The sequence below is a fragment of the Hirundo rustica genome, chromosome 7 (assembly GCF_015227805.2).
Source record: "Hirundo rustica isolate bHirRus1 chromosome 7, bHirRus1.pri.v3, whole genome shotgun sequence".
Lineage (NCBI taxonomy): Eukaryota > Metazoa > Chordata > Aves > Passeriformes > Hirundinidae > Hirundo > Hirundo rustica.
The window spans coordinates 4,506,856-4,528,078 of record NC_053456.1 but is presented as its reverse complement, the minus strand read 5'-3'; the positions used below and the strand labels follow the sequence as shown (position 1 = coordinate 4,528,078).

The 21,223-nt window shown below is 40.9% G+C and overlaps 1 protein-coding gene across 1 annotated transcript in view; it reads right to left on the bottom strand.

Annotated features, from left to right (window-relative positions):
- LRP1B (LDL receptor related protein 1B) overlaps positions 1–11,303 on the bottom strand; it is a 498,089-nt gene extending 486,786 nt beyond the window's left edge. The window contains exon 1 of the mRNA XM_058421333.1: positions 11,225–11,303. The gene's annotated coding sequence lies outside the window, so the exon portion shown is untranslated. The remainder of the gene's footprint in view (positions 1–11,224) is intronic.
- Positions 11,304–21,223: the final 9,920 nt, after the last annotated feature.

Below are 21,223 nucleotides of genomic sequence, written 5' to 3'. Positions count from 1 at the left end.
ACTTCATGAAGAATTCTGATTTTTCCTCCCAACCCTGAAGGTAAATTGCCTTAAGCACTGCAAAAATTAAAATTCAACTACACCAAATTTAATTTAGATAGTTACTTTACATAACTTGAAAGTGACAAATAGCAAAAATCTGAAGAACTATAGAAACCGTAAGAAAATAATTTTATGAGTTACCCAAAAGTAATGACCTCTTTGAAAAGTTTCCTTTTCTTTTTCTTCACCAAACCCAGGCTAACATTTCCCATCTTCTCCATTTTCTGTTATTTTTTCAAATAGCTCATGAGAAACTCTCTTACCATTTTTCATAACTCCTTGCCAGACTTTTCCTGCTCTAGGCATGGAAATACATCATTAATGCAGGCAGGCTGTCTTCCCTGAGTTTCCTGGTTTGCATCCCAGAGAAGGAATTCTATTGCTACTCCACCTCTGTTTCTGCTTGCAGTAAGGCTACGCTGGTATCACACAACTGCATTTGTATGAGCAAAACTCATCCAATGCACCAACATGCAGCATAACTTCTTCCTTGAGTAGTATCACACCCACATAAACATTTTAGAATTCCAGCCTGCTGAAATATCATCTAGGGAATAAAGATCACCAAGAGAAGAGATCCAGTGGGAGTTATTTATTTAGCAAAATCAAACAGAGGTTGATGGGAAAATCGTCATCAGCTCTGAAGAAGGCAGAAGAGATTCAAGAAAAAGGAATGCTTATACAGGTGTCCTTGTCCTTAATATCTAGACTGGCCATGATTTAATGTAGAGAAAGTTAAAAAAACCCTAAATTTGGAGAGTTTTTCCCTAATGACCAATAAAAGCATAAAATAATAATAAAATACAGGGGAGCCTAACGAAAGTGATGATTAGGCTATCAAGCTGTTGTGTACAACACACTCTCAACATTCCTCACCCACAAAGCACAGACAGTGTGACCAAAACTTTCCTAATGACCACGTTTATACTTTATTTTCATGTGTTTACTCAGACCCATGATCAAAAGCATTTTTTCACTGCAATGCCAAGACCAGGAGCTGGTACCTGCCAACTTGCATTTAAAGACAGCAGCCAAAAGGGAAATATAAAGGCACCCCTTGAAAAATATGTCCTCCGCTTAATTGCAATGACCCCAAGGTAATGAGCATTTCCTGGAACATACAAAGTATTCTTCTCTGACGAGGACAGAATATATTTGTTTCCCAAATTAGGTAGAACCCTACAGATGTTGGCATTAAGTGTACTGATGGGAATCATGATCATCTGTCAGGAAAATGTATAAATCCTCTGGGCTCTATAACAAGTTGACAGCATTCCTGTGAAATATTAACTAGGCACGATGCAGACATTGACATTTAACTCTGTTTCCACTGGATTTTTTCTTCCGACTCATCATTGCTCTCTGCAGTTTCCTCAAGCTCTGCATTTTGTAGAAATGGCCATATGTTTAGATTTGTATTTGATTACATAATTGCAGAACTGCAGCGAGAGAGCAGCTCAAGCTCCGCGAAGGAGCTGCAAAGCTGCAGAAACATTCTGCAGAGCGGTGAAAGCCACGTTAACAGCTCCAAATCTCAGCAATTAAATGGATACTTACACTGTCAGTTAGAGCAGAAGCAGGAGACCAGGCAGCCCTAAACACAAACTAGGATACATTTACAGAGGAAATGCTAAGTTTGGATCAGTCTAGGTATTTGGGTTCTAGGGAAAAGAAGGGTTGGCCTTCCTGTAGATCCATCATCATTTACAAAACAGCAAGACAGAAACTTCATGAATGTTTTATGAAATTGTTGGTGGAAGAAAGCAGTTTCTTGCTCAAAAGAAAAGAGAGTTAGACTCTTCTCCTCAAGAATTCCTTCATGAACCTAAGAGCTCTCTCTTCCAAGAAAGAGTATCACTGGAAGGGGTATGGCTTTCCAGACACAGCCAAGATTAATCACTTGATAAAAGGTCTGGGTTTCTTTTTCTGATTAATTCGCTTAACTGAAAAACATTTCCAAGCGGCATCTTCTGAAACAGCCAAAAGAGAACACACTCAAGGGACAGCACACAGGATGGGCAGGGGGGATTTAACCACAACTCCATCTGCCCTGATGTCTCAGGTCTCATTCTTCCCTGGCACAGGATCCCCAGATGTGGCTGCCCCATCCCTGAAGTGTCCTAGGATGGAATTTGGAGCCACCTGGTCTAGTGAAAGGTGCCCATGGCAGGGGGTGGAACTGGATAATCTCCCAGGTGCCTTCCAACACTGTCCTCCCTTCAGAGCTGGGGACCCTTGAGCATCTCCAAGCTGTGCAGGACATCAGTTCATGCACATCAGGCTCCCTCATGCAGGACATCACTCCATGCAGTGCCTGGAACACTTGAAAACTTTTGCTTGAATTGCTTCACTTTTTCTATATTTTTACTTTCTATAATTCATAGACTTAGAAATTACAACTGAAACCAAAGTAAGCATTTAACTTTATGTGGTTGTAAAATATCTGTATACATTATGCTAGGAAATGCCTGATTGAATTCCAATGCTACAGGAAGCCAAACTCCAAAATCTGACAAAGGACAAAAGTTCTGTCTTTTTCATTTTTCTAATCAGAATATTAAAGTAAATAAAACTCATCCAACTGAGCTAATTATCATTTCAGCAGAAGCACAGCTAAGATTTAAAAAGGGAAGTCTATTAAAAAAAAAATACAATCAACAAAATCTTGTACTATCTAGAAAAACATAATTGTTCTAACTTGATATAGATGTACATTATTTCTTGGATGCAAAAAGCAAAGCTTGATTACAGCAGTAGGGAAAGCTACCGTGATTATCCTAATTAGAAATTTGCCAAGTTATTTATAGTATAATACAAGGAAATGACATTCATTATCCTATAAACTATTCAACAAACCATTAAGCACTGTAATAAAATCAATTGGCAAAAAGAGGTGCAATTATATATATACTCATGTAAACTCCTTAGCAAACTAGAACCAAATCATCCCTCAGTCTCAGCATTCCCTCTGCAAGCAGTGCAAAGGAGTTTGAGAGATTTGGAAATACAAAAGGAGCTCTTGTTTGGTATGTGAACAGTTATTTAACTTCTCATTCCGTAGCCAACTGCAATTGCACAACAGGTTTGCAGAGCACAGTTCAGAAGAAGAAAAAGAAACGTCAAAAAGCAGGTACAGCTCAAGAACCATAAACACAAAGTCGAAAACTATTTTACCACCTTTTAAAATGTGTTGATTTACTCTTAATTAACTGATGAAGCAGCATTCTGAAGTCTTTCTTCCACTACACACACAATTAACTTACAAGCAATCAGGGAAATTAGAGGAAAATTAGAACCAGGATTGTCATACAGTGTTGATCATCTTCACCTGCAATACACACCTGCTGGAATTTAACTTGCATCAAGCAACAACTGGTTCATAAAATGCCACTTTATTAATTTTAATTTTTTAAAATGTATTTTAAGCACAACATTGCCCGCAACCTGGACTGTTTAAGCTATAGAAAATAATCACCCTCTAGTCCATCCCTTCTGATTTGTGGTAACAATAAGAACAGATTGCAATGAACATTTCACAAAGGTAGAAGTGAACACGCCATAATTTGCCAACAGCTCTGCAGTGCCAATCCTATTTAGGCCCATTTAGGAAGGCATTACACTACATTTCTATCAGTTCTGCTGCCCTATCAATTTCCCAAGCTAGAAAACAGAAGTTCATCACCCTTATCTCTATCAGCATGTCCTACATCAGCCCCGACACCCAGCCCGGGACTGACCTTTGGCAGCGCTCACAGAGAGCTGCAACCTGCCAGGCTCTGCTTCCCGGTCAGCTGAGCTGCACAGTAATCCCTCTTCCAGTCATTTGCCATAAAGTCCAATCAAATAAATCTTTATTTTTTTTTTTTAAGCTCAAAGGTTGGTTGAGCACCTGCAATAACACAGCAAAGCTCTGTGGCTTTGCTATACATATATATATATATATATATATATATATTTTGGAGAAGAAATTAATGCCTTTGAGGAAGCGTGTTAGTGGAAGGGGAACTCTGTGCTTTGATCTCATTAGTGAGAATGAATCATGACTGGAATTCACCAGGGTGAATAAAACCAGGAGACTAAGCTCACATCCATCTCTCCTGCTGAGGAAAAACATGATAATAACTAGAACTTCCTCACAATAGTGTAGATTATTCTGCAGAGTCATCCTTCCACCTCTGAAAAGGACAAATAAAATAGGAGCTTTGCCTTTCTTCCTTTGATCTAAGAGATGTTTGACAATTCCCCACGTATAGGAGATGTTTGTACCACCTCTCACACATGCTTATTTCTCTGAACAGGAATACCCCCAATCCCCGTTACACACATTTACTAAAGGCTATGAAATGAGCGTTACCTGCAGCTAAACTCCATTTAAAAAAGCCATTAGTTACACAAATAAATCCAATATCCTGCACTGAAGGTATAATTTACCCACAAAGGCCAGCTCTCCCCACGCCCTGCACTGTACAAACCACTGGCACTGGCAGGGAGCAAGAGTCTCAACACAGGGCTAAGCAGAAAGATTACTGGAAATCTGGAGTTGGAGCTCGTAGAAACAGCTGTTTTCTCCCTGGTAATGCACAAACCAAGTTTCACATCACTCACTCTCTCACGAGAAATATGAGCAATCAAAAATCCAGTTCATCCTTCTGCAGTAGGGCTCTGGTTGAGAACAGCAACATCTGTTTGGGCTGAGCAACCCCTGCCAGCTGACAACCTGAACTGAAAAACACTCCAAGGACCAAACAGCAAGTTCTGATGTTTCCTTTCTCTATCATTAATATTTCTTCCCTTACAATAAGGCTTTTCTTCGGGTTTCTTTTTAATACTCAGCGTCAGTTCAGAGTCAACATGAGGAATATTGGAGGGAAAGATGTGCTGAAATCTAAGAGCAGCACATCTTCCCACTTATTTGTGTGCCCTTCAAGTATATACCATGAGCAGTGATGCATATTCATGCCAGCAGAACAATAATGAGAGGGGGAAACCATTCGGCATAAAAAATTGAGACATCAGATTTAGAAGCTGGGCTACAAATAAATCCAGGAGAGAGCTTCAGAGCCCCTAACACTCCCTCAGTAATGTACCTGCTAGTCAGCTCCAACAGCAGCTCCCTCCTTCCTCCATGCCCAGGCAAATGACTCGGGTGCAGAGATTCAATTAAAAAAAAAAAAAAAAAAAATATTCCTGACACAAAAGTTCAGGATTTTTCAGCAGGAGTTACTGATCAAATTCCTGTATTTTACGTACACACACACGCCCATGCTGCAGCTGGGGGCAGGTGACATAGAACAGCTCACTTGGAAGGGATCTCCAGCCCATGGGCAGCACAGCACAGCCACGGCCAGCTGGCCTGAAATCACTGCACAGGACCCAGGGGAGCAGGATTTGGCCCTTCAGAGCCATCAGTGCAGTTTGTGTTTCTTGTCGTGCATCTTCCTGCATGTATTTCAGCTTCATGCCCTCTCCTGCACTGACAGCACTATTAATCTCCTGGAGAAATACAAGGCAATTAAAATACTACCTTTTTCCTTTCGCCTTCTGGGACTCCTGAGCAGTGCCATTTCAGAAAAGAGAGGAGAAAAGTTCAACCGTGCTTGTTTCTCCTCTCACCAGCTTCAAACTTACATGCTTAATATCCACAGTGAATATAAGTGAGTTTAATGGCTCTACGGGACTGCACTTTACAGGGCAGATACAAAGCAAATTGGGAACATAGCAAAGGCACAAACGAACCTCAGACAAGCTATTCAATCTGTTTGTGATCCCTCCTTTCTGAATTTACACAGTCTGGGACTTGCAGATGCATCAACCAGTGCCCTGGCTGGAGGGGAGCCAGGGTTTGCATCACCCAGAACCCAGGGGTGCCATCAGCACAGAGCTGAGAGAAGAGGATGGATTTGGGGCATAGAGCGATAAGAAGCCATGCTGTCTTTATTATTAACAGTTTTTGATAATACAGGAATATTTAAGGAGTCATAAGCATGGAAACAAGTCACCTGTCTATGGAACTTACACCCATTTTTTAAACTAAAATGCTGTAGTGGCAGCAAGCATTTTCATCCTAAAAAATGCTGATTCTGCTCATTTAGTATCACTGAGAGAAAAGATGAAGGGGAGGATGAAGAGGAGGAACGTGCTATGTGATAAATTTATTCTGAGAAGACACTGGAGTGAAAAACCTCACATTCCTCCAAACTCAACTTTCACAGTCCTGCAGGCCCTGCTATTCTTGCCCCACACAAACTTCATGTCTGGTTTCTGGAGAACTGTCTGCAATCGTATTAATTGCCATAAGCCATCAAAGGGATCATAGAATATTTTCTGAAGCAAGACTCTGGAAAGGACTTTTGTGAACTTTAAAAGTAGGATTAAGCACACACGGAGTGCTGCAAGCACACACTCCTGTTTTTAAACCCAAGTCTTCCACCTCTTTTTAATTACTTTGTGCAGGACAAGGGCAAAGACAGGCAAGAATGTGGTTTTTTTCCCTTGAAGGAGCCCCTACGGTAGGGTTTTACCTTTTCAGCTATATTCTCTGTTGGCTGAATATTATTCCCTTTTCAGCTTTTTAGTTATTTTAGTTTTTATTTAAATAGAAGATAAAGACTAACAGCTTGTTTTCCTCAAAAGGAGGCAGCTCTTGTCAGACATCCTTATGAAGTGACCACGTTTTTCCGAAATCTTGGTTTGGTAATGGGAACAGCTAGACGCTGATGTTCTTCAAAAATGTACCCCAAATTACCTGCTGCTGTCTCTAAGCCTTCTAAAGAGATAAAGGAAATGAAGACAGGGAAAATATTTGATCTTTCATGCTATCTCCTGGTAGAAATTCCTTCCTATCTTTTAAACACATTTAAGGCAAGTCCTGGAAGTAAAAGCATATAAGCAGTTGAAAGTAATTGTATGATACTGCAGAAGATCGGGCTTTGAAGAAAATTGGAGTTCTTCAAGGTATAAATAGTACATGTGCTGCATTTTGCCTGGCTTTAGCATTCTGCTAAACTTGCATGCATGTACTGAGGTCTAAAGTCACAGGAAAAGTTTATTTTCTTGCATGGTCTGGTTGATACACAGGTTAAAGGCTGAACCAGTCAATTGTAGTTTGCCACTGACTTCAGAAGGGTTGGGATCTTTCCCTTAGCAAAATTACATTCACAAGAGCCACAGAGTTGTTACTTTTATCTGATTTTCATTGGATTAGCATAAAATAAGCGAAGAGCTTTGCTCAAATTGACATTAACCTTTGCAAGCTTTCAGTGCAAGACCAGCAGTGTCCTGTTTCAAGAAAAAAAAAATAAAAAGGTATCTGGCCACTCTGACTGTTCGTTACACGCTTTATGAAACCAAGGATGTGAGCAGGGCACACACACTGATATTCAGTGACGTGCAGCAGGCTCTGGGACACAGCACCAGCCCTGCTCATGCTCCTGCAGAGAAACAAAGCCCTGCTGAAGCTGTTACAGCACCATGCCCAGAGCCAGCAGAGGCTGCATCTGCTCAGTCCTTCCTGGTGGCACCAGGGATGTCACAGGAAGGCTCCAGGAAGGGGAGACTGAAACCACCAGCAAACGGAGCAGGTCTGTGTTCAGGGACACCTGAAAATCCTCAGCACCCCTGCTCCAAAGCACACACACTGGAGGAAGAGTGGCCCAGGATTCAAGTTCATGGAATGCTGCCTGTATGGGTTTGAAATCCTGCTCCTTCCAGGTGGCTCTGATTGAAGCCATCTGTGAGCACCTCCATCCACACCGCAGTGCCAGACCAGAGCCCTCTCCTGCAGCCTGGCATCAACATGCACTAGACAGATAACAAGAATTACCTCACTGTTTCCCTTCCCTTTTGTTAGGAGCCTCATGGGTAAGGGCAGGTACCTCAAAACATCTGACCAATGCCTCAAATTCCTCAGCTAAAGCAGAGAGCTCACCCAAAGTTCTCCCAGGAGACCAACCAAAGGAAGGCTTTTGCCTATGGACTCGACACTCCCCCTCTGAAATCTTATCCCCAGTCAGCTGTGAACACCTCCTTCTCCAGATGAGAGCGCTTTTGCACCATCAGGGCTCCATTCTCTGTTTCTAGCAGGGCCCAGCCAGTTTTGCACTGAACAATTACCAAACAATAAAAACAACCCAACAGTCACCTTGGAAAAAATCTAACTTTTTTTCCAATTACACCTCTTCATCATCTCTCCAGGAGGATGTTCAAACCTCCCTGAAAAAAGTTAATGGGAAAGTTTAATAAACCTGTGAAATCTATCTTGAGAAATCAACTTGAATTAATTGCCAACAAAAATCATCTTCTGTTCAAGATAGAAGAGAACAAACCACCTGGGCATGGAATTATGGACCGCTTGCAATAAAAGATACTTGATTAATCTTTTCAGAAATTAAAATGAGCGAAACACTAGCAATAGCTGATGGTAAATAGCTGAAGTAAAGCTCAACAAATACAGCACACATGCTTGGGGGTTCCTTGGTGAAATTTTGATTGAAAGATCTGAAAACAGAACAATCATATCACGTCCATTTAGGCTTTCTTCTTAAATTTATATTATTAGCTGGTAGTGAGACACCATCAAGACCATGATTCCATGGAGTGACTCTATGCTCTACCCTGCCCTTTTCATACCTATCTTCTAGAAAAGATAAAACAAAAATTAAAAAATTAAATAGTTTTGGCAGTTTAGTCATGTGACAACTGTTGGTAAAAAAAAAAAGCAGGTAAAGTGTCCTAGAATAACTAAACTACACCACAGAATGATGTTATCAGCTTGTTTGGAATTGCCACTGGATACAGGCCAGATATCAAGATTTTAATTAACAGCTAATTAGAGACACAGCCTTATCTTGGAGGTTCCCAGTAATCTCTAGATCTCTCACTAGTGGTTATCACATCCTTTACAACTGCTCAGAGCAAATTGGAGGGATCCTTTGTCACATGTAATGTCCCACCTTGGCTTTTGTGAGTCCACCAGTGAATTAATGCCAACAGGTAAGTAAGGCCAGAAATAGCCTAGGGAAAAAAAAAAAAAAACAAACCAAACCTCAATTTACTTTAAATTAAAATGCATTAAAAAGGCTGTTGTTCTCTTTGTTTAAAAAATTTAATAATGTTTGTGCATCCATTTACTGTAAAAGGGGTGTTGAAAGTTTGATAAGCTTCCATTTTTCAAATAAATTAAGATACAACTGTATTTGAGGGATGTTTCTTTGCAACAGTGCACAGAACAGGAACTTCTTACAGATTTCAGACATTTCAGTGAAGGAATGCTCCCGTCACTATTTATATAAAATTTTTAACAGAAGCAATCAGTCAAGCTTCTTTAAAAGGAAGGATGTACTTGATACAAAACTCACCCTCTCCCTTGGGCAGACACATTTTCCATTAGCCCTGGCCTACAAAGCTCAGCACTGAATAGCACAGGTAGGAAAAGAGAAGAGCAATTTAGATTGTTCTGGGACTTGAGGGAACACTACAACATCCTGAGATGTAACCCTGGCATTTTAAATTGCACAGCAGCTCTGGGGCTGCCACTCAGCCCCCAGCTCCAGATAGAGCTCCTCAATTCAGATTAAGGGATCCACTGTGTGATGCTGATTACATGGATGCATTTTGCTGACATTGCCAGGAACATTCATTTTAATACAATGGAGGAAGTGGCTGAGGAAAGTTTTAAGTTTGACCTTGAAGTAAGATATTATGCAACAGAGAGAATGCTGAGTCTGTGATATATAGAGAAGTATGGGAAAAATAAAGCAAATAAATAAAAATGTGCAGCTATGAAAGTCAGTATGGTTTACTTTACCTAACCAAATTTGGGGCCAGGCCCCATCTATGTTCCAGATTCACTAAATCATGGCATTTCAGCAGCCTCTTTGCCTCTTCTCCAAAATGCAGGGAAAAATGAACAAGACCTTTGCTGTACAGTGCACAGAACCAAAGAATATCCCAAACTGGAAAAGCTGTAGTTATTATCTAGGCATGTGGGTACAGCACACAGTGCCTGAAGAGAAGAAATGTTCTATCTTTGCTTTCCAAAGTGGCTGCATCAAGCTTCAGGAAACACAACTGATAAAACCCAGACACACAAATCACTTTCAAATAACCAGTCAAACCTATTTCTCCATCCATTTATATCCAAGAACCTCTGTGATTCTGCCCTGCTTTCACCAAGGACAGGGTCTGGCTTGGCAAAAGCTCTTTGACACGGCACAATAACACATGCAGGCATTTTTCACTCCAAGTTGCTCTAAGAGTATCTTGGAGATGGTTTATTCCATCTGCTGGAAAGACAGCATTGCTTATCTCAAGGAGTTTTATCAATACACAAATAAATCTCTGAGCTGGTTCAAGCCATGAAAACTCACTGTGCTTTCACAGCCAAGTTCAAAGAAAATAGGCAGAGGAAGTTCAGAGGTTGCAAAATGTCATCAGCTGTGCCAGGGTCAACAACAGCTCCCATGCAGGATTCCCCCATGGCACCAGGGCAGGTTTTTCTTTTTCCTTTTGCCCTCCTGTGTCTCTTGGTCATTGCAGCACTGCTGTGTTCCCATTTCTGTACAGAAATTAGCAGTCCCAGCTCAACCATGGCTAATAATACAATGTTTGGGTGTTTCTCTGTTTTGTATTTAAACTTGCTTGAATGGATTTTCCATAAAAATAAACCAAGTCCTTTCACCCCTACCCCTTAAATATTCTTTTCCACAGACTCGAAGCAAGCAAAGAACAAATTTCTCTCACCAACAGACCTGAACAACACTCTTCTGTTTCTAAACACTGAGAACAATCTTTGCTCTTCCCCCAAGTGCAGCCTGAGACCCAAGAGCAGGAATAATTTATAATATGGGCAGAATCAGTGCATTAGATTCTGAGCAGAACATCTCTCACACCTGAGAGCCCTGGAACCCCCAAGGGCAGGAATGCTGGAAAACAACCCCAGAGACAACATCCCCTGCCTCACCTTCCTTTTCTTCACTCAGATGGTTATTTTTTCAGTGTAATCCCTGCCTCAAGGCTTCTATACTGAACTTTTCCATTTCCTTTCCCAGCTCCTAACCAGCCTCACCCTCATGAAGCATAAAAAACAACACTTTTTCCAGATTCAAAGCCCCCTGAAATTAAGACCACTTTCCCTTTTCACCCCCAAAACTGTAGTGTTTACCAAAATATAACTACCACTCACCCTGTTCATTCTGCACCACTCCATATTCCTGATTATTCCTTCTTCTCAGACTAAATCCCAGAAGCTGCTTTCTCTTAGAGCACCATAAAGCTACTGCTACTTTTCTTTGTCCACCCTTCCCTCCTAAATCCTTACTGGGTTCAGGTGTTTTCCATCAAGTCCAACGAGGAGGCAAATGATTAATCACAGCTGATGTGAATTCTTTAATCACACTTGACCTGAACTTTTATGATCTTAAAAAAAAACAACAAAAAAACCCCCTCAAATCATGCTGCATGCTCTGTAGCTTTATGTATGGTCTTGGAAAAAAGGAAAAAATATAAAATAGAATATAAATAGAATTAAAAATGTGTAACTCTAGCTTCTTCTATTGCAGTGGTGTGTTTCTAGATATTGGGATCTTAGGGCAAATCACTATTTTTTGTAGTGTTTTGCTCAGAATACGCAGTGTCCCCTCACTCCAGCAGCACAGACAGGTTTTGGGGATTTTGGCAGGAGAAGGGGTGAATAAACCAGTTTCTGGCAAGATCCCAGTAATGGTGTGGGGTGCCAGCAGCTGCATGATTTATAAAGCTGGGGAAGGCTTACATCCCCTCAGAGCCTGGTTCCTCTTTCAAAATAACAGGGGATTTCTGCAGAATGTAGATGTCTGGGTAACCTGGAGCCAGAAAAGGGTGGTTGTTGGATCTCAGTTCTAGAGCAAGTACTTAAATACTTCATAAATCTCCCATTAGTGTCTGGGTCTCTCAGGGAGGATCCAGTGATGGAGTTTATAAAGTTATAATTGCTGCCATCAGACGATGCTGAGAAGGAAATGATAGATATGTGCCGGCTCACCTGCCAGGGGGGCTATTAAAGATCAAAACAAACTGGACAGGAAATTATATTAATATATGGTGTTAAAGCTGATTCTGATTTCACACAGCTTTCCAGTAATATTACCTAATGCTGTTTTCCTTACCCCCCAAAAAGCCCTTTTAAGTAACATGTCCAAGTCACACATCACCAGGATGGGCTTTTGTGGGTGTGCACATTTGAAAAGCAGCAGGTTGCCAGAACCCTGGTTAATGGCTGGTTTTGCACTCTTGTTTTTGACATCACTTTTTATAACTGCCTATTGATATTTCCAACCAATTACTTTTATACCACAGCCTGTGGATTCATAGAGCCCAGGGATGGACAACTCAAATTAGCAATTGGAAACCCTGTTTTTCTCCTCCTCATATTTGTTATGGTTTGGTTTTTTTTTTTTTTAACATATTAATTCTGTGCCATCTGACCCTGTTCAGTTTCCTTGAAATTTCTATCCACTGATTAAAGATGGATGCTAAGCTAACATTTATCTGAGTGCTTGAAAAGTTTCATGTGTACCGAGAAGTCAAAATTTACAAATACAAATATTATAACAGACTATGCCTTACTGCCCTAGTCAAACAGGAGCATTATTTTAAAATCAAATTTGCTTAAACATATTACAAAATAGTCCAGAGGAAATCAGAAAAAAACTCACGAATCTGAGGATCAATATGATCTTCTGATTCAATAGAAAACATACTTCACAAACTATTGGTTTCCAGGGATCTTACTGATATGTTTTTGCTGTCTGAAAAGGACATTTGCCAGTGGCTGACACAGAGAATTTTTTCTTCCCCCCCCAATATTGATTTTTCCTTTTCTCCTGTCTTTTGTCATTGTTTTGGTGAATAACAATTAGGCTCAGAATTTTTTTTTTCCATATATTTTGCAATTTTTTTTCTAGAATAATAGCAAATATCATATACAAAGTAGAATATACTGGTTAGGTCTATGATTTGACATCATAATTTTGTATTGTATTTGCATATTAATGGTGCTGATGGGAAGAACAAATTGAAAGCAGTTATTAGAACGTGTAATGTGAATTTTCTTGCATAAGCCATTTTCATATCATGTCACCATTAAAAAAAAAAAAAATTTAAAAAAAATTGTGATGAATGTTCCCCCTGAAGCTGACAAGTTACAAGGGCTTGTACTAAGGGAATAATAACTCCAAGATTCATAAAAACGGTAATTACTTTATCAACCTTCTAGTCACATTGCAGACACACACACTGAATCACTCCAAAATAACGCTGACAGAAAAATTAGACTTTATGTTGATATTACGCTTCTTACCTGAGGTTTCCTTCTAAAACCATACAGGCCCAATATTTACCCTGAAACCAAGAGAGTCAGGTTTATGTTGTGTATCTTTAAACAGCCAGGTAAAGCTGGATGGGACAGGGAGAAGAAGGAGTAGATCAGGAGGAAGGAAATACTCAGAGTCAAGGATGACACTGCCAAGGTGTAAGTTACCATCTATTTCCTCTAGGAATAGCAAGGCTTAGCTTGACAGCTCCTTGTAAGACACCATCATCTTGGACAGTGTCCCAGGAGGGGCAGCAGAGATAAAAGGACACCATAAACCCAAACAGCTTCAAATGGTGTCTCATTAATTAATAATAAAAGAGGTTATGTGGTCATGCCACTACCAAAGAAAGTCCACATCCCTCTCGGCTTCATCCATTACCACGCCACCCGTGAATGGGATCCAAAAATGGGTCCAAAAATATCCTAACCCTACATCTTATTTCTGCTGTGAAACTGCCCAAAATATCTACAGCTGTGTAGGCTCAGCCATGATGAGGAATTGCTCCATGGATCCAAGGAGATATTCTTGAGGCACAACTTCTCCCAGCACAGCTGATCCCCCAGAGCAGAACTGAGAGAAGCACTGCTCTGTGAAATAAAGACAAAATGCTAATTGTGGTCGCAGAACTCACTCCTGAGTGAGATGGGGATCCCTGTGCTCTCTCCCGAGCTGGTTTTGTCTGTAAAAGTGGCAGGGTCCTGCTGACCCTTTGCCTCCACATCCCCATTTGGGTCCTGGAGCAGCACAGCCCCTCTGACTCCATTTCCAGCTCTCATCTGTCCCCGGGCAATGGATAAGGACAGGGAGTGTGGATACCAAAGGATGGTGGGGTGCTGGGCTGTGCAGCACTCAGGCCCTTCCCAAAGCCCCAAGAGTTAATCCTTTGCAGTGTTCAATGTCTGTATCACCATCCCTGCGAGATAAATAATATTGCCATCGGGGTTTGGAGGTAGAAGCATTTAATTTACTTCTCAGAGATGAGTGGATAAGCAGTATTTGTTCTGTGTTCCAGTAAAAGGGTGCAACTGGACAAATAAATGCTCATTATTTCTTACTTAACTCATTAATCACTACATGCTCTTGGAACAACCCGAAGGGATGATAACATCATTAGGGTGGAAGTTAAAGGGACAGTGTTCTCTCCAATGTTTATTTTTTTCCCCCAAAATTTTAACACACAGTTTGTCTCATCCAGCAAATCAGAGTTTAGAGGCTGGAAGAGTCAAGGTGGTTCTCCCCTTAAAAGGTGTCAGTCAGTTCTCCATCAGGAAATCACTGGGTCATGAAGCACAGATTCTGTTTTAGGAGGAGAAAATGAGATTGAATGTATTTCGGTGCCTAATGTCCATGCAAATGTATGGGGTTGGAAGTTTATGGGCTTAGAAATGTGTAAAATTAGAAATGTAAATACTATTATGATTTTTCTTAAAGAATTCTTTCAGGCTGAGGCAGAATACCATCTTCAAAATAATGCCGCAGTTTTTCTCTTAGGTATACACTGCTTGCTCTCCTTTAGAGCCTGAACTACTCATTTTATATATCTTAATCACATTATTTTAATTTCTAATGAGTTCTTATGTGTGGCTGGCCATTCGAGCCCTTTAAGATGGAAGTCTCCTTACAGAGGGACTGGATCGTCCCTGCGAGCTCCCAGGCTCAGTGCAGCCTGAAAGGAGGCAATAGCTCAGCCTTTGTTCCAGCCGGGTCCTTGACCTCCTTGTTTACAGTGCTAATGGGGACAGCAGTTAGTCAGAGTCAAGACGGCATTTCTGAGATGTGAATAATCCCACAAGAAAGCGGCTGGAACAGTCGGCACATTCACAGCGCCCGCCTAACCCAGCCACGGGCTCCTTGTGGCGCTCGGCCACCACCACTGATCCCAGCAGGAACAGGAACACTGACCTATAGGAAATGTAATCTCTGTCCCATTACCAACCCCCTGAGACATTTTTCTCCTTCTAAAGCCCAAGACTGTCAATGCCATCCTTCTCTAAAGACCCTCTTTCATGTCGCTTTTATCATCCTGACCTTGCTCTAGTGGGAATTTCCATTCTGCCTTTTGAGACATGCAAACGATGCGAAGATTTCACTCCTCTCTCGCCGCACAAAGATCCAAAGAGTAAAAACTCCAGCTTGAGATGTGGCCTGTGTCCCCCAGCACACAGTGTGTGCTCCTGGTCACGCTGCACAGCCTGCCTGTTCCCACCACGGAGTCACAGCTGGCCCGTCCCTGGAGCACCAGCTGTGCTGCCAAGAACGTGAAGTGTAGGAAGATTTGATATATTAAATAGTTATTATATACGAACTCCATTTGCAGGACTTGTTTTTGCAGAAGAGTGAATTATCGTGTTTGACAATACCGTCTTTACAAGTGGAAAAATGTGACATTCGAGACATCAAAGATCCGTCTCGGTGTTTTGCTTGGCAATCAAAGTCCCAGATTACAATCCTTGAGAATTTAATACACCTCTTCAGCAATTCCCTGTAATGCTACTTGAGTGAGCATAAAACACTCCGTGTTGAACCACTGCAGCCTGAATTTCCTTAATTATATTGGAATAAGATGAAGATTTCCCCAAAGCAGAGCTGTGACTCAAATGCACTCAGCTCTGCCCAGATAATGGGGTCACACCCTGTGCACGCACCAGGTTCATAGGTACCATGGCTCAAGAGCTGTGGCCTCAAGCCCAATGCACTCAGCAGAGCTGTAATTATAACATTAAAGCTATTCCAAAGACTGAACCTATACATTAAGTAAAAACAGTAAGTATAAAACACTGTATGGAGAATATTGTTTGCACGAGCTCATGGGTTTAAGCTTCTCAATTCAAAATCTTCAGCTCTTATTCTTTGCATCTGAGTTTTTTATTAAATATCTTGGGGCCAGTAACACACAGGAAAAGAGAAGAGTGGCTGAGGAGATGATCAAGGCTGTGTTAATCTGCATTTTTCATAACACATTCCTTACTATTCTTTAATATGGCTGTGAGAAATGAAGGCTCTGAGGAGATCTTAAGAGACTCTCCCAGGATCTAAAGAGGCTCCAAGAGATCTGGAGAGGGGCGTTGACAAGGGCCTGGAACAACAGGACAAGGGGGAATGGCTTCAAACTAACAGAGAGCAGGGGATTAGGCATTAAGAAAAATTCTTCCCGGTGAGGATGGCAAGCCCCTGGCTCAGGGTGCCCAGAGAAGCTGTGGCTGCCCCTGGATCCCTGGAAGTGTCCAAGGCCAGGCTGGATGGGGCTTGGAGCAATCTGAGATAGTGGAAGGTGTCCCTGCCCTTGGCAGGGCATGGAATGAGGGGGCTTCAAGATCCCTTCCAACCCGAACCATTCCATGGTTCTGGGATCCTTGGTAAGTGAAGGAATTTAACCACCAGTACTGGGATCATGCAAGAATAATCTTAGAATAAAGACTCCCAACCATTGCATAAAAAAAATATTTTTTTTTTCTATTTTGCTTTTTGAACTTTGATCAACAAGAAACAATCTTATCCAGAAACCTCAGAAACCACTTCCCTGTACGCTGGTGGAATCACAGCCTCTTCTAACTCGATTCACAGCCTTAATAAGTTCTGCCATCTGCTCTTCCGAGTCTCACTCCAATGTGCAGAAGAGCCTTATTTTAATTTATCTGTGTAGGAAAGGCCAGAGTGTAACTTCTACAGTACATAGAGCAATCGATTCCCTACAACAGCACTAAGATCACACAAATAAGAGCCATCATTTCCTGAATTTCACAGATGAAGAGAGGAACATCATTCTGTCTATTGCACCTTTTAACTTGTGAGCTATATAGAAAAATCAAAAATTATTTCCATAAGAAAAAAGAGCTGTTGCTTCACCCTCAGTTTTCCTGTGACTTTCATCCATTCAATTTTCAAATTAGTTTGATAAAAAGAAAAGGAACATTAATGAAATGCTATTATCCATCTGACTTTCCAAGCAGAGCCATTGCCATGAAAGATTACTGGAAAAGATGTGGTTAAGGCGCTGCAGTACATGTAGAAAATGTAGCAAGTAAGGTCAAACTCGCAAGCAAATTCACATGATAAGAAAGAATTGCTTTGATGATTTTTAAAACATCATAGTCATACTATATTGGGTCATCCACACTAGCTTGAATCTTTTTAAAAGTTATAATAAATTGAAAAAATCCAATTTCTTGGATGAAATATTTTTATTTTTAAGTCAAATTCAAGCTTGATTGAAATGTACTTGCAGGATTTGCAAAGTAAGCCAAGTCTGTAAAGCAATCAAGAAATTTTGATGTAGGTAGCTGGAATAGCATCATCCGTGATCTCCAAGTTCCCAATACAAAGTTTCTCAGCAATGTGTGAGGGAGGGGAGCTCCAGGATTCAGAGTGTCTGGTAGATATATCCTGTTCTGGTGGAACTAATGCATTTAGTTGCTAAAACTAAATAGGAAAGTTTTAAAGGTGCATTTGAAAATGCATTAACAGATCCTCTAGAAGCTGTTTCTGAGCGGAGAAGTTGAAACATCATAATATTACAAATTTTCATGTAATTTTGGGGGTTTCACTTACTACTGCTGCCAGTTAATAATATTATATTTGTTGCTATGGAAACTCTCATTTAAGCACAGAACAATGATTACAACACCAGTAATTTGGACGGGTCTGATCAAACAAAATTCTTGCACCTATTTTTCTGAGCCAGGTCCAGGAGTGGATCTGCATCCCCAGTCCCACAACCTGTTCTGTCTATGACACAGAGATAACACACACAAATTATTTTCTACAGAATACACCTTGGTAAGCCTGTCAGTACATCGCAGCGTGTATATAATTTCTCTCCACTATTTGTTTTAAATCCAGCTATCTGTAAACTAAATGAGTAATCCCACATTTTACCCTCTAGTGTCTACTGGCTGCTCCTTGAGGATTTCTGGATGTCAGCATATAACCAGTATAGTCAGACTTTTATCCTGAGAAATAGTTTTTTTTTTTTTTCTCTGTTACCTTCTGCTTGAAATGTGATTATCAGGCCAGGGACTCATTGTTATTTTACTGTCTGACAGCTTCAGAATAGAATTGAGATATTACATATCTGCTGCCCTGAAAGCCTTTGCAAGATTTTCTCTGTGAGAGCGTGTGAAGCTGCATTTCCCTTGGATCTGTGGCCACAAAGGGCTCTGACCTCTGTCTGCAGCAGCCTCGGTGCCCTGTGCCACGAAAGGAGGCCGTGGCACAGCATCCTGCAGCCCAGCCCGCAGGGTGCCCCGGGCCAGGACCGCAGCAAAAGAATGCCTGGCACATTTAGGATCTTCCCCACAGAACTGGGGCGGGACGTTACAATAGAGAGTGGAGAGCTGGGCTTGGAAGGACTTTGGACAGCTGGCTATTTCTGGGTGATGTGAACTGCAAAGAGCTTTTGTTTCTCTAACAGTTGGTGGAGTCGCAGCTCACTGGCAGAGAAACCCCAGAGCAGGAGAGGGGATTCTGGACAGAGGCAAAGCTCGTGCAGAATTCCTGTTTTCCGCAGCGTTGTAGAGAGAGGGGTAAAGGGAATCGTCCTCCAAGGAGACCCCAGCTCGCTCACTCTTGCAGGTTTCCCATGTGCTGTTACTCTTAAATAACATTGCCCTGTTTTCTGCACAATTTTAGGAGGTGTAAAAGAGTTGTTGGCTCCACTCACACACTCTGCAATGGCATTTCAGGAGGCAAAACCACCCAACTTCAAATGCAACCCACAAATACCAGTGCTGTTTTCCTTGGATGGGCTACCAAAGCATAAAGCGGTATTAAATAAATCTTTCATGTCATCAAAGAAATCCTCATACCATTAGGCCTTTGCTGGGATAAAAGTATCTATATATTGCTGGAGGGGATTTTTTCTGCTCTTTCTGTTAAAAAAATTACTGCCAGAAGTTCAGAGAAATGAAAACTTAATGGAGCTCGTGGCAGGTATGACGTACACACCTCTTACAACAGGATCAACACAGGCTCTTCACTGCTTTTTAAACCTATTTTAAATTGTCTTGGGTCTAAATTGATTTTCCTCAAGCCATGTCTCCAGTTTCTGTGGTAGCTTTGAAAATGAGACGGTTGGCAAAGAGCAGGAAAATCCCTGCTGCGTCCAAGGCTTTCTGGAAGGCTGGGAGCCAACTGCACTGCTAGAAACCCACCTTGAAAAGGCTTCCTGAGGGATGGTGTCTGGCTTAGGGCAGAATCACTCCTGCACCGTGGGCACAGGAAAATAAAAAGAGATCATTACTCCTCCCTACTCCTCCCTGCACCTTCCTGTGTCTAATTACTCCTAAGAGGGAGAGTCCTTGGGGAAGAGGCTGGGATGTTTCTCACATCCCCATCACTCCCCAAGGGACCCAGGGCAGGGAACTCACATGCAAAGGCCATCAACACTTGGGCTCAGCTTAAATTGCCTGTCACTGGCACAGGCAATGGTACAATTACTGGCATCCCTTGACATTAAACTCTGGTTTATACTGATACACACTGCTGTAGGATTTCCTCAAGTTCTCTTTAAGGCTGAACATTGCACTTTTCCCTTTAAATATCCTGATCCTAGACGCAACTCATGCCAACTCATGCACTTATTTATATATATATATATATTTATATTTATATTTTTTTTTTTTTTTTTTTTTTTAATCTACCTGCAGTTTTTCTTTTCTGCTCCACAACTACTCCCAACCCCTGTCCTCTTTTGCTCTTGGACACTTGCACGAAGAACAAATGAGGTCTGTACTGGTCTGAATTTGTTGAGAAGACTCAAATGCAGATTTTCTTACTAAACAGAAGTTCATTTGATTTGATGGCAGGGGATCAGAATGAGATGATCTTTAAGGTCACTCCCAACACAAACCATTCTGTAATAGCTATAGAGCTACAGAATCAAGAACTATGAGAGTAGTTAATGTGGAAAAGTTGATAATGTGACTTCTTTTGTTGCCATAAAACAACAAAACAAAGTTTAGTATTGAACAGTTTACTAAAAACATCAAAGTGAGTAACTAAATGTGAGATTCCAGGGAGCATTTATGCTGCTTTTAGATATTGCACATAAGAAAGAAAAGGCTACTGAAAGAGGTGAGCGATGTATGTAACCCTGAAAAAAACCCAAACACCCTCCCCCCCCCAAAAAGCCCCAACCCCCCCCCAAAAAAAACCCAAAAACAAACAAACACAACACCCAAAAAACAAAAAACAAAAACAAACAAACAAAAAAAACCAAACAAAAAACAAACAACCTTAGGAACAAGTAGAAAAGATAAATAATACTTAAAAAAAAAAAAATCAGATGCTGTATCAGTCTTTTAAGTCTTGGCTTTAGATCCAAAAACTATACTCTCATAAACATAATTAAATGAAAGAGTGATTTTTTTTTTTTTTAATACTAACTTTTAAAGATATGAACTTAATACACTTTTATTGTACTGGCAGTAAATAATGAAAAAACCCTCCAAACCTATTCCACCATCAGTATTATGGGAAAGGCTTAAGGAGAATTTCTGATTTGCTGTTCTGTTTGTTTTTATTTCCAAGTAAGACCATGGAAACACATAAGAAATGGACCCTTGTCAGAAACACAAGGCACCTGAACAAATCCTCCCAGTTTAGAGGTGGCTTCTGACAAAAGTAACTTATTATTTGTATCTTTTGATTATTGGAATCTTCTACCATGGTCCCACCTAGCACTGAGATATCTTGTGAAGGACTGGAAAGCTCCTACACTAAACAAGAGGCAACACCTTTAGTTACTGTTTGTAAAAATTTGACGAAATGAAAGCTCTAGTAGTGCAAAACTCTATCCTATGATGACACGATCTCTGTCTAGATAAAGAATA